Genomic DNA, 12,564 nt, shown 5'->3' on the forward strand with positions numbered 1-12,564 from the left:
AGGTAGGATTAAGTAAACATATGGGATGTTAAAATACACACACATGTATGTATGTAGGCACATAAATATACATTGGGTTAGCCAAAACTGTTGTTCAAGTTTTTCAGTAACATCTTACAGAAAAACCCAAATGAATGTTTTGGCCAAACCAAAATGTCTATGTATGTATAAAACCATGCTAATTTTCATCAGAATTTAAAAGCTAATTACCAGGTTTCACTTAAATAATGCTCTAGAAATATCTATCAGGCAAAACATAAAATATTTATAAAAAGAAGCTTTATTGAACAAAGTGCATGAACTATAAGATATCACATTCAAATAAAGACTGTAAGTACATTTAAATCTCTACTTGTCTCATTTCAGATTACAGTAAACCAGCCTTACTCTCACTGGTCTTTACAACTTGCAAAATGATTTGGCTTAAATTTCCTTGGGGATTCTGTCCTGAGAAATCGCTCCACGATCTCACCATTACTGTGAAAGTCTCACATTTTAGAAGGCTGCTGCAAGCAAGTCTCCTTTCCCCAAACTTATACAACACCAGACAGTTTTTAAGGGAGTTTGTGTGCACACACATGTGTTTCCCCCTCTCCTTTTAGCTCAAGGAAACAAAAGCAATACATGCCAACTATTTATTTACAATTCCAACATACCTAAATAAGATTCAATAAAAATATTTTAACCTGTTTTATTACAATAGCTATAAAAACCAGTCTTCAAATTGTATTCAGCATCTGTCACAAATTATCTCAAATAGAAGTTTACTTACATGCCCATAAAACAGAACCATTTTGTATATTTATGGTAGTATATTTATGCACTATGCAAATATTTATGTAGCTCTTTGTTTATGCTAGGTACTTTGCTAAGGATTGAACACTCAAAAAGCAAAATCAAATAAAATAAAGATATTACACTAAAGCTATTACACTTCCTGACACTGGATCCCTGGCTCAGGAAGATCCTCTGGGGAAGGGAATGGCAACTCACTCCAGTATTCTTGACTGGAGAATCCCATGGACAGAGGAGCCTGGCAGGCTGCAGTCCATGGGGTCACAAAGAGTCGGACATGACAGTGGCTAAGCACACACACACTAAAGGCATCATCTCATAGATGCTGACCTCATCTAGAGCTTGCTTCTCATCCCCTTCAGAAACAGATCTTTAAGCGTATAGCATCCAAGCAACGCTTGAAGTTCTAACCATATCTTCTTTCCATGCCAGGCTTCTTTAAAAATATGCAAACTGTGTTGAGAAATATAAATAAGCTCACAATCTATTCAATGGGATTCCAATTTGCAAAACTAGAAATTTTACTTTCTTTAATGGATCTTATCTTGCTCTTGAGCTCAAAAGTGCTCCATGTTTGGTCAATTAAAAAGTAACAGATCATTGTAACATACCTGAGACTGCTCTTTAGAAAGGACAACTTGCAAGGCTAGCCCTTGGCGTGGGTCTGGGAATTTGGTTTCAGGAGGGTTCCCACCAGTCCTGGGTTTCCCGGTGGCTCAGCAGTGAAGAATCTGCCTGCCAATGCAGGAGACGCAGGTTCGATCCTTGGGTGGGGAAGATCCCCTGGAGAAGGAAATGGCAACCCACTCCAGTATTCTTGCTTGGAAAATCCCATGGACAGAGGAGCCTGGCAGGCTATAGTCCATGGGGTTGAAAAGAGTTGGACATAACTGAGCACAGCACAACAGCAGCATATATAATATAGACAAGTTTACACACAGAAATGAAAAGCTATAGAATCCGCTTGCCAGTGCAGGAGACCCGGGTTCCATCCCTGCGTCAGGAAGATCCCCTGAAGGAGGAAATGGCAACCCACTCTAGTATTCTCGCCTGTGAAATGGACAGGCAAAAATGACATGGACAGAGGACCCTGGTGGGCTACAGTCCATAGGGCCACAAAGAGTCAAACACAACAGCGACTAAACAACTACTCACCAGTACTAGAACTGATTCATGGTGCCCAGGCTGTCTACACAAACAACATGGCTTATGCCGCACACCTGCTTTGCTTTGGGGAGTCTGAGATTTTAAATTCTTTTGCCATGCCTCACAGCATGTGGGATCTTAGTTCCCCAACCAGGGATCAAACCCACTCCCCTACATGGGAAGGATGGAGTCTTAACCACTGGACCACAATGGAAGTTCTGAGTCTTTGGCACCTGCCAGGCAGAGAGTGCTTATGTGTTGCTGTTGTTTAGTCACTAAGTCATGTCCAACTCTTTTGCGATCCCATGGACTGTAGCCTACCAGGCTCCTCTCTCAATGGAATTTCCCAGGCAAGAATACTGGCGTGGACTGCCATCTCTTTCTCCAGGGGATCTTCCCAACTCAGGGATCAAACCTGCGTCTCCTTGATTGGCAGGTGGATTCTTTATCACTGCGCCACCAGGAAAGCCTGTGCTTAAGTGACCAACTTACAATAAGACCCCCTGGCCCCGAGTCTCTAATGAAGTTTCCTGGTAGACAGCAGTGTGCACGTGCTGTCATGACTCACTGCTGGTTGAGTTGTGTTCTGTGTGACTCCATTAGGAGCAAACCCTGGGAAGCTCATATCTGCTTTCCCTAAACTTCACGCCTTGTGTCTTTTCTCGTACTGAATGCACCAAGTAGCCTTTCTCCGTAAGCAGTCTCAGCTGTGACTGCTGCCAGTCCTTCTAGAAAATCACAGACCTGGGAGTGGTCTTGAGGGCCCCCAACACACATGTAATTAATGAGTATCTCCTCTCCACCAAGTACTTTCTAACAGCTGAGGATATTTCAGTGAGCAAAACAAAGGCCCCTGCTCCAGGGAGCTTACATTCTATTTGGAGCAGTTAGAGGGAAGACAGGGAGAGGAGGGAGGAGTCAGGCAACTGAAAAAACAAACAAGCAAATTATATTAAGAAAATATGCTTGATGGCAAGAGGTGCTATGCCAAACAAGAAAGCAAGAAAGGGCTTCCCAGGGGGTCCAGTGACACAGAATCTGCCTGCCAATACAGGGTACACGAGTTCACTCCTTGGTTCAGGAGGACCCCACCCACCACAAGGCAACTAAGCCCAAGTGCCACAACTACTGAAGCCCACACACCCTAGAGTCTGTGTTCTTCAACAAGAAAACCCACCATAATGGAAGTCAGCAAACTGGAATTAGAGAGTAGCCCCAGCTCGCTGCAACTAGAGAAAACCCCTGAGCAGCAAGGAAGACCCAATGTAGCCAAAAACAAATTTAATAAAGCAAACAAGAAAGAAGGTACGGAGTTTAGTCATGGAGGGCTTTAAGAGTGGAAGGAGGTATGGAGTGAGTCATGGAAATATCCAGGGACAGAGCTTCCTAAGCAGAGGGAACCGCTGGTGCAAAGGCCCTGAGGCACGAGCATGTTCAGTTCAGGAATAGCAAGAAGGGCAGTGTGGCTGCAGGGCAGCGAGCAACCCCCAGGAGTGGTAGGAGATGGGCTGGGGAACGTGGAGGCCAGACCAGGTGGGCCATTACCAGCTTTCTGGCTTTTATTCTGAGTCAGACAGGAAACCATCAGAGGGTTATGAGCAGAGGAATGATTTGATTTTAAAGCATCATTGTGGCTCTTTATGGAGGATACACTGTAGATTACTGCCAGAATTTGTGGATGGCTTAGATGCAGTGTGTGTGATAAAGAGGAACCCATGATTCTCGGGCTTCAGTTGGTGAAGTTACTGTGTATTGAGGTGGGAAAACTGAGGAAGGAGTGGGTTTGGCAGATGTAGTTGTAGGTCTGAATCAGTAATGTAATTCTCTCCTCCAAAAGGAAATTTTCATTTCTCTTTTGTGCAGACCAGCAAGGGAGATGGCAGAGCTTCCTTCAAAAGCCACTGCTGCTTCGATGGTCATCACACAGAGATCTGGCAGCAAGGATGCCATATTCTACATGACTCTTAAAAGAAAACACATGTGGCTTGTGATATCATTGCATAGCACAGTGTTTTTATCATTTTATTTCCATTATGTTATGTACTTTAATCCTTTGAACTTTAAGAAACAGAAAATTAAGTATATCTCTGATTGTGCATAAAGGAAAATATATCTTGCCTCATATTTTGATAGTGCTTTTATGTAACTGATCTCATTTAAATCATATAACAACCCACTGTGGCCAACTATAGGTCTTACCCCAACTTTACTGCTCTGAACACTGAGCCTCAGGACGTGGCTTTGATGTGATTTACAAGGTCAGCATTAAAATTCGCATGAGTTTCATTTTCTAGCCTATCAGTCTGAAAGCTGGTGATCTTCACTGACCATGTTTCCATTTTGCCTGTGTGGATGTTGCATAAAGGACTCTGAATGAGAACTTAGAGCAGAATGATCTTACAAGGAGGAAGAGGAAATATTAGAAGTTGGTAACGAATGACCTACTGCTTAACTTAGCTCATAAGTTTTTAGAGACGGCATCGCTTTATTTCTCTCTGGAAGTATCTCAGACATTATCATATTAAAATATGTACTTGGTATATATATACACATAAAGACACTTCCTTCCATGTGAAAGTCTCTTTGGTGTGGTACAGCTTGTTTCTCAAGTTAAATTGGCCGCTTCCTTTGTATCTGAAGCTACATGTTGGTGTTACAGGACGCACCATCAAAAAGGTCTGCCTTAATAGTTGTCCTGGAGCAATGACATAATATTATTATAATTAACAAGGTTCAAAGGACTTTCAGGTAATGAGAATGTACAGTGTTTTTAAAAATAAGAAACATGGGCTTAATAGAATTTAAAGACTGCAAAAACTCCCTACTTCTTTTCCAGTAACCTACTTGTCCAAGCATACATATCCGCTAAACAATATTTGGGGAAATAGCCTGAATAGTTAATGAGTACCTTGAATTGACAGAGTGGGTAGAATAATATAAATATTTATCCTTTGAAGTGTAACTAATGGAGCTTCAGTGTATTCATAGTGGAGCTCCATATCAAAGTTCCATTTCTTTGGTTAGTTTAAAATACCTCATTAATACTTTGAGTAATACTGAGGAACTACAAGACTATTTCTAATACTATTTTTAGATAACAAAAACAGTGGCGACTCATTTATATAAAGTTCTAAACTAAAGAAAATTAGGTGGTTCTTTTACATCTCTTTTTATAAAATTCTTGCTAACTGAAACAATTGCAGCCAACACTTTGGTATATTTCCTTCCAGGTTATTTCAATTCATAGATTTGGTGTGTGTTTTACATTCCAGTTATATTACCCCCCAGGTTCTTTATTTATGTATTTATGTTTTGGGCAGTGCTAGGTCTTCATGGCTGCACGGGGGCTTTTCTCTAGTTGCAGAGAGCAGCGGCTTCTCATTGTGATGGCTTCTCCTGTGGGGAATGGGCTCTGGAGAATTCAGGCTTCAGGGGTTGTGACTTATGGGCTTAGTTGCCTTGAGGCACATGAATCCTCCCGGACCAGGGATCGAACCCATGTCCCCTGCATTGGCAGGCAGATTCTTAACCACTGGACCACCAGGGAAGTCCCTCCCTAGTGCTTCTTTCACTTTACTCAGCAGTGACGTAAGGAGGGAGGGTAAAGGCTCTGCTACCCGGACAGATTCTATCTGCCCTTTGTTCCTCTATTAATTTTTGCTGGGTATGGTGGATGCTGAGCCCCCAGTTTTTGGTCATCCTCAGAGGCCTGCAGGAGAATCTTCCCTGGGGTGAAATATGCAGACAGAAGTTGAGAGTACCTTGAAAGTTAAGCACCTAAGGGCTAGACTGGACTGAAGTATGTGATAAGCCATTCACACAGGACTTGCCTGCTATATGCCTCTTGATGCTTGCATACTTTTCCTTCTCCCAGGTAGACCTGACGCTCATTTTCCATTGCCACAGCGACGGGAAAGAAAGCTGAAACCAGGAGTGCTGGTGGGAGAGCTGCAGGGCAGGACGCAATGCCATCAAGTGACTGGAGTCTAGTTATTAGGAAATGTGGAAAGGTTACTGAAACTGGTAAGCAGGCCATGGGAACTGAATACTCCCAGGGATGAGGGAGGCACTGGTGAACACTGAACCCTTTTTCATAGTTTGATTTCTTTTGATGACAGCATCCAGTGAAGGCTTTATAGTTTTGAAAAACCTCAAAATGAAGGTTAGTCTGGCAAGGGATGGCCAACCCCTCACAAAGCTATTAACCCATCTAATTGGAATTTGATCATGACAATTAAAGGCATATGTCAGTCTTTTCTTTTTATGACCTTCAAATAAGATCTACGTCTGAAAGCCCTGTTTATGACAATTGATTTCAGTTCAGTTCAGTCGCTCAGTGGTGTCCGACTCTTTGCGACCCCATGAATCGCAGCACGCCAGGCCTTCCTGTCCATCACCAAATCCCGGAGTTCACTCAGACTCATGTCCATCGAGTCGGTGATGCCATCCAGCCATCTCATCCTCTGTCGCCCCCTTCTCCTCCTGCCCCCAATCCCTCCCAGCATCAGGGTCTTTTCCAATGAGTCAACTCTTCGCATGAGGTGGCCAAAGTACTGGAGTTTCAGCTTTAGCATCATTCCTTCCAAAGAAATCCCAGGGCTGATCTCCTTTAGAATGGACTGGTTGGATCTCCTTGCAGTCCAAGGGACTCTCAAGAGTCTTCTCCAACACCACAGTTCAAAAGCATCAATTCTTCGGCTCTCAGCTTTCTTCACAGTCCAACTCTCACATCCATACATGACCACTGGAAAAACCATAGCCTTGACTAGACGGACCTTTGTTGGCAAAGTAATGTCTCTGCTTTTGAATATGCTATCTAGGTTGGTCATAACTTTCCTTCCAAGGAGTAAGCGTCTTTTAATTTCATGGCTGCAGTCACCATCTGCAGTGATTTTGGAGCCCAAAAAAATAAAGCCTGACACTGTTTCCACTGTTTCTCCACCTATTTCCCACGAAGTGATGGGTCCAGATGCCATGATCTTCGTTTTCTGAATGTTAAGCTTTAAGCCAACTTTTTCACTCTCCTCTTTCACTTTCATCAAGAGGCTTTTTAGTTCCTCTTCACTTTCTGCCAAGGCAATGCCAAAGAATGCTCAAACTACCGCACAATTGCCCTCATCTCACACACTAGTAAAGTAATGCTCAAAATTCTCCAAGCCAGGCTTCAACAATATGTGAACCGTGAACTTCCAGATGGTTTTAGAAAAGGCAGAGGAACCAGAGATCAAATTGCCAACATCCGCTGGATCATCAAAAAAGCAAGAGAGTTCCAGAAAAACATCTATTTCTGCTTTATTGACTATGCCAAAGCCTTTGACTGTGTGGATCACAATAAACTGTGGAAAATTCTGAAAGAGATGGGAATACCAGACCACCTGACCTGACTCTTGAGAAATCTATATGCAGGTCAGGAAGCAACAGTTAGAACTGGACATGGAACAACAGACTGGTTCCAAATAGGAAAAGGAGTACGTCAAGGCTGTATATTGTCACCCTGCCTATTGAACTTATATGCAGAGTACATCATGAGAAACACTGGGCTAGAAGAAGCACAAGCTGGAATCAAGATTGCCGGGAGAAATATCAGTAACCTCAGATATGCAGACAATTGATTTAGAAAACAGAAAAGTGTGTGAGGGGCATTAAAAAGAAGGTCTGGCCTTCAGTAAACCTCTTACCCTTCTTTGGAATAAGTGTGTTACATTGTGTTATCTTTGCTTTTACTTTTAAAATGATTATTCTCAACTTGAGGCATAATCTACGAGATCTATGCTCTTCAAAATATCAATGTCATAAAAGACAAATAAAAGCTGATGAAGTGTTTCAGATCAAAAATGGGTAGAGTGATGAATGCAAAAAACAACCCCGGGTTTTTCTTTCTCTATAAAAGACACTAATGGAAAAAGTGGTGAGATATGAATAAGGCCTGGATATTAGATAACAGTATCACATCAATATTAATTTGCTAATTATGATAATTGTGTGTGATTCTGTAAGATAATATCCTAATTTGGGACTATGTGGATATTCATTTCAATTAATACTTATCCTTGAAGTATTTAGGGTTAAAGGTAGCATCGTGTATGCAACTTACCCTCCGATAGTTCAGGAAAAGATTACACACACAAAGAGAAAGAAGAATAAAGCAGTGTGATCCATATTTGAGGATCTGGTGTGAAACTGTTTGGAAATCATTGTATTATTCTTTCCTGTAAGTTGAAAATTATGTCAAGTAAAAAACTGAAGTAATGAAAGATAGCTTTTAAATCTTAAAACATGTTTAACATGGTCTTATTAACATTATATAAATATTGCAAGGCACCGCCATAAACACTTAGGATAGTGTTTTTCCCAAAGCTTTTTATTTTGTATTGGGGTAAATCTAATTAACAATGTTGTCATAGTTTCAGGTAAACAGTGAAGGGACTTAGCATACACAGTCATGTCTGCATTCTCCCTCAAACACCCCTCCCATACAGGCTGCCATATAGCATTGAGCCAAGTTCCATGTGCTATACAGTAGGTCCTTGGGGGTTACCCATTTTAAATATAACAGTGTGTACATGTCCATCCCAAACTCCCTAACTATCCCTTCCCTCCATCTTCCCCACCACCACCCCCGCCTCAACAACCAGAAGTTCATTCTCTGTCAGTCTGTTTCTGTTTTGTAAATCATTCATTTAATTACTGATAATATGTGTTTTCCTTTTCATGACATACACTAAAATCCTAATGGTGACACCTGATTTTGCATTTATAGTAAGAAATGAGCTAACTAGTCTTACTATTATATATATATATCACCAGGAGCAGCAAATCCTGCCCGTCATCCAACAGCAAGAATTGTCCCCTAAGAGAGCTGATTTACACAGCAGGACATCAAACAGATGATAAAGGCACAGAATATTGGTGAGCAATTTAAAGGAATACTGTCATTTTTACCACTGTACATTTGAATATCACTTTTATTTTTTTTCTAAGTATTTTTGCCCATATTATCTCATTGTATACCCTGCCTTATATTTAAAACTTGCCGTTTTTCAAGTGGCCATTTTCACAGGTAGATGAGATTTTTTAAAAATCTATGTATATTTGAAGCTGGTTAAAAACATCTATAATCTGAGAAAGACGTCTTATTGACTGGAGCTAGAAAAGGAAGAAGGGGATTTTATTATTCTCAAAACTCCTGGAAATTTGGTGTTGCTTATTCTCAGTCTATATCACAATGCTGAAATCTAGCACTTGCTCTGGGCAGTCTGTCTATGATAAATAATTTTTAGTCATGAAAAGAATGGGCTTCCCTGGTGGCTCAGACAGTAAAGAATCTGCTTGCAAAGTGGGAGACCTGGGTTCGCTCCCTGGGGTGGGAAGATCCCCTGGAGGAGGGCATGGCGACCCTCTCCGGTATTCTTGCCTGGAAAATCCCCATGGACAGAGGAGCCTGGTGGGCTATAGTCCATTGGGTCGCAAAGAGTTGGGCACGACTGAGCGACTTAAACTTTCACTTTCACCCTCACCAAGTTCTGTGTCACACCCATCCATACAAATATCATGTTAGCTCCTTTTTTTTTTGCACAGAAGGGCATGTCCAGACACGGTGTGAAGGGCTGGGAAGAGGGGTGTCATTACAGATCAGTTGGTTGGAACACCTACCAGTTAGGGCAGGTTTGTGAGTATGAGCCTCAGGCACAATGGATCTGTTCTCTGTTCCACGGCTCCCAACTACATCCCCGGCATCTACCTACACAAATTCAATCAAGATCAGAACGACTATATACCTTGTTGTGGGTGGATCAGCCTTTGCATATCACCAGACTTGAGAAGTAGTTGCCTAATCATCTATCATCTCCATAAATAAAAGACATGTATCCAAAGAATGAAAAAATTATTTTTGTTGTTACACAACACTTGCCAAATTAGAAATTATCTCCCAATTCTAAGCATCTCTCAACTAAATGATACATGCATTTCAGGGTATACTAGGAGTAAGAAGGGAAACAGAAGAAAGGGTAATATTTCAGAAAATTTTTTAAAAGGAGAAAGCTGAGAAAGAGTAATAATTGGAATTTTTCATGGAGGTTATTCTTTCTGTTTATGAAAATGAAAGTGTCAGTTGCTCAACTGTATCTAACTCTTTGCGACCCCATGGACTGTAGCCCGCCAGGCTCCTCTGTCCATGGGATTTCCCAGGCAAGAATACTGGAGTGGGTAGCCATGCCCTTCTCCAGGGGATCTTTCCCACCCAGGTCTCCCACATTTCAGGCAGATTCTTTACCATTTGAGCCACTTATAATTGTTTATAATTTTCCTAATATTCATAATACTAGGTTTAGATTTGGAACTCCCCACCGCAAATGCCTCTTGATCTTTCTCCAGAATTTCATATGCAGTATTTGATTATACAACAATCAAAATTTAGAGTACATTGCATGCAAAGTACAAAAGTAAAACATCAACACTAACTGGAAATACCTGATAAAATACAGGTACTTCATTCTTCTCTTGTACTTTTCAGTCTTTTCTAAGGAGAACACCATAAACATAAACTACTCTCACAACTAGGGGAAAAAACCATTTAAACCGCCTGCTAGTTAAGACAATGCCATTTTATATGTTCCAGAGTCTAATATGGGTGTTGCTTCTCCTCTCCTTCTTCCACTCTTCAGACAGCCAGATTTGGAGATGAGATGCTTTACTTTGATGGCAGGCCAACACCAAATTAAACTACTCCTGAATTTCACAAGTCTAACATTTCAAATGAGAGATTTCAGCTCACTCCACACAGTTTAACACACTTGTGCTTGATGAAGCATTGCTGATAGAATAATTAGCTTGAATAATGTGTGAGAGGGTAAAGACAGCTTTTTAGGCAGTTGCTCACCGTCCTTCCCTCTGTGCCCTTACAAACGAACGTGTAAGAGGTAAAGAGGGAGAAGGGCCTTTCCTTTGACCCAGCACAGGATCTCTGCAGCAGTGTGTGCAGTGTTTAGAAAGGAATGCACACGGAGAGGTAGCCAGCTAGCCAGATCAAACCTCGTGCTCAGCCAGAAGCAACATTTTGAAGCCAGACTACCATCGTATCGCATCTTACAAATCTTATCTAGTACTCCGTCTTTAGCCTTTGTACCTGTGACAGAAAAAAAAGGTGTGGACGCTGGGTGTACTTGAACAGCCATTTAAGCTATGGTTTCTATTAGTATTTTTAAAATCTACCTTCCTGCAACCAATCCTTTTACTTTGCTGGTTAATTTTAACACAATCTTTAAGAGGTTATAGCTAATGGAGAGTGTAAGAGAGCAGACACAAGTAAAATGTAGCACTTCTCTGGCTAATCCGGAACTGCCAGTCACAGCTCAGTCCAACACAGTTACCACCCCCAGGCCCGGGTGTGCAGGCTTATTTTGGAGTTAGACCCAGCTGGGGCTTGAAACCGGCTCCAGACGTTTCATAGCATTGCCAGATGGTGGGATCCTCTAGGAAGCAGTTCTACTGTGGGCTTTTTACTCCCTAACCAGGTCTTTGAACATAATCTGCTTTCTCACCCAGGCACCAGCAAACTCAGCCTTCTCATTCCTAACTAATCTGCTCTCTATATCTCTACTCAAGGAAGAAATGAGGAAAGAGAAAAACCAGGGAGAGAGAGAGAGGAAGAGAGGGAAAGATTAAGGTCTCCTATTTCCTGGACATGATAATAGAAGCCAGTATTCTTTTTCTTCTTGGTCATCATGATTTATACCCCCACCCCAAGTGCTGCTTTTCCTATTTTTAGCTTTGTTTTAAAAAACCCTTCTCCTCTTCAGTCTTATCTGATGATTCAATTTCAAAACCCACTGACATCTTTACCAACCATCCCACAGTCAAAGCATGGTCTGGGTTTGTATTAAGAAATATCCCTGGCAAGCCAAAAATATGCTATTTTTAAAGTAGTTTCTCCACAGCATGAGTATTTGGTTTCGGTGTTTGGTTGTTTTGGGTTTAGGTTTCATTTTTTAATTTTTGTTCTTGGCCAATTAATATGTCTCCCTTTCCATTCATTTTCAAGCCTCTTCCCCACTGATTCTGTGAGCTCCCCCAAATTTTGTGCACTAAATTCTCTTTTCCTTTAATTAGACAACTTTTGGTTCACTAGCATTGGTTTAGCCAGCGTGGTCACTCAATAAGCAAAAATATTTACTGATACACTTGGCCTCTGTCTTGCCCCTCACCTCTTCTCCCAGTTCTAAAATTTCTATAGATTAAGCACAGATTAGATGACAATTACACAAATGTTATCTCCTAGATAAATTTCCCAGATCAGTAAACTGAAATTAAGTGAATCAGGAACAAGAGTTGATACAAGACAGGACTATTTCAGCAGCATATCTTGAGATGTATTATATATATGCTGCTAAGTTGCTTCAGTTGTGTTCAACTCTGTGCGACCCCATAGACGGCAGCCCACCAGGCTCCCATATACACACACACACACACACACACACACACACACACGGCTGTGTTTGGTCTTAGTCATGGCACAGGGAATCTTCCTTGCATCATGTGGGATCTTTCCTTGTGGAGCAGGGACTCTCTAGTTTTAGTGCTAGGGCTCAGTACTTACAGGGCTAGGCAGTTGAGGTGCACTGG

This window comes from Bubalus kerabau, chromosome 3 (genome assembly GCF_029407905.1).
Source record: "Bubalus kerabau isolate K-KA32 ecotype Philippines breed swamp buffalo chromosome 3, PCC_UOA_SB_1v2, whole genome shotgun sequence".
NCBI lineage: Eukaryota > Metazoa > Chordata > Mammalia > Artiodactyla > Bovidae > Bubalus > Bubalus kerabau.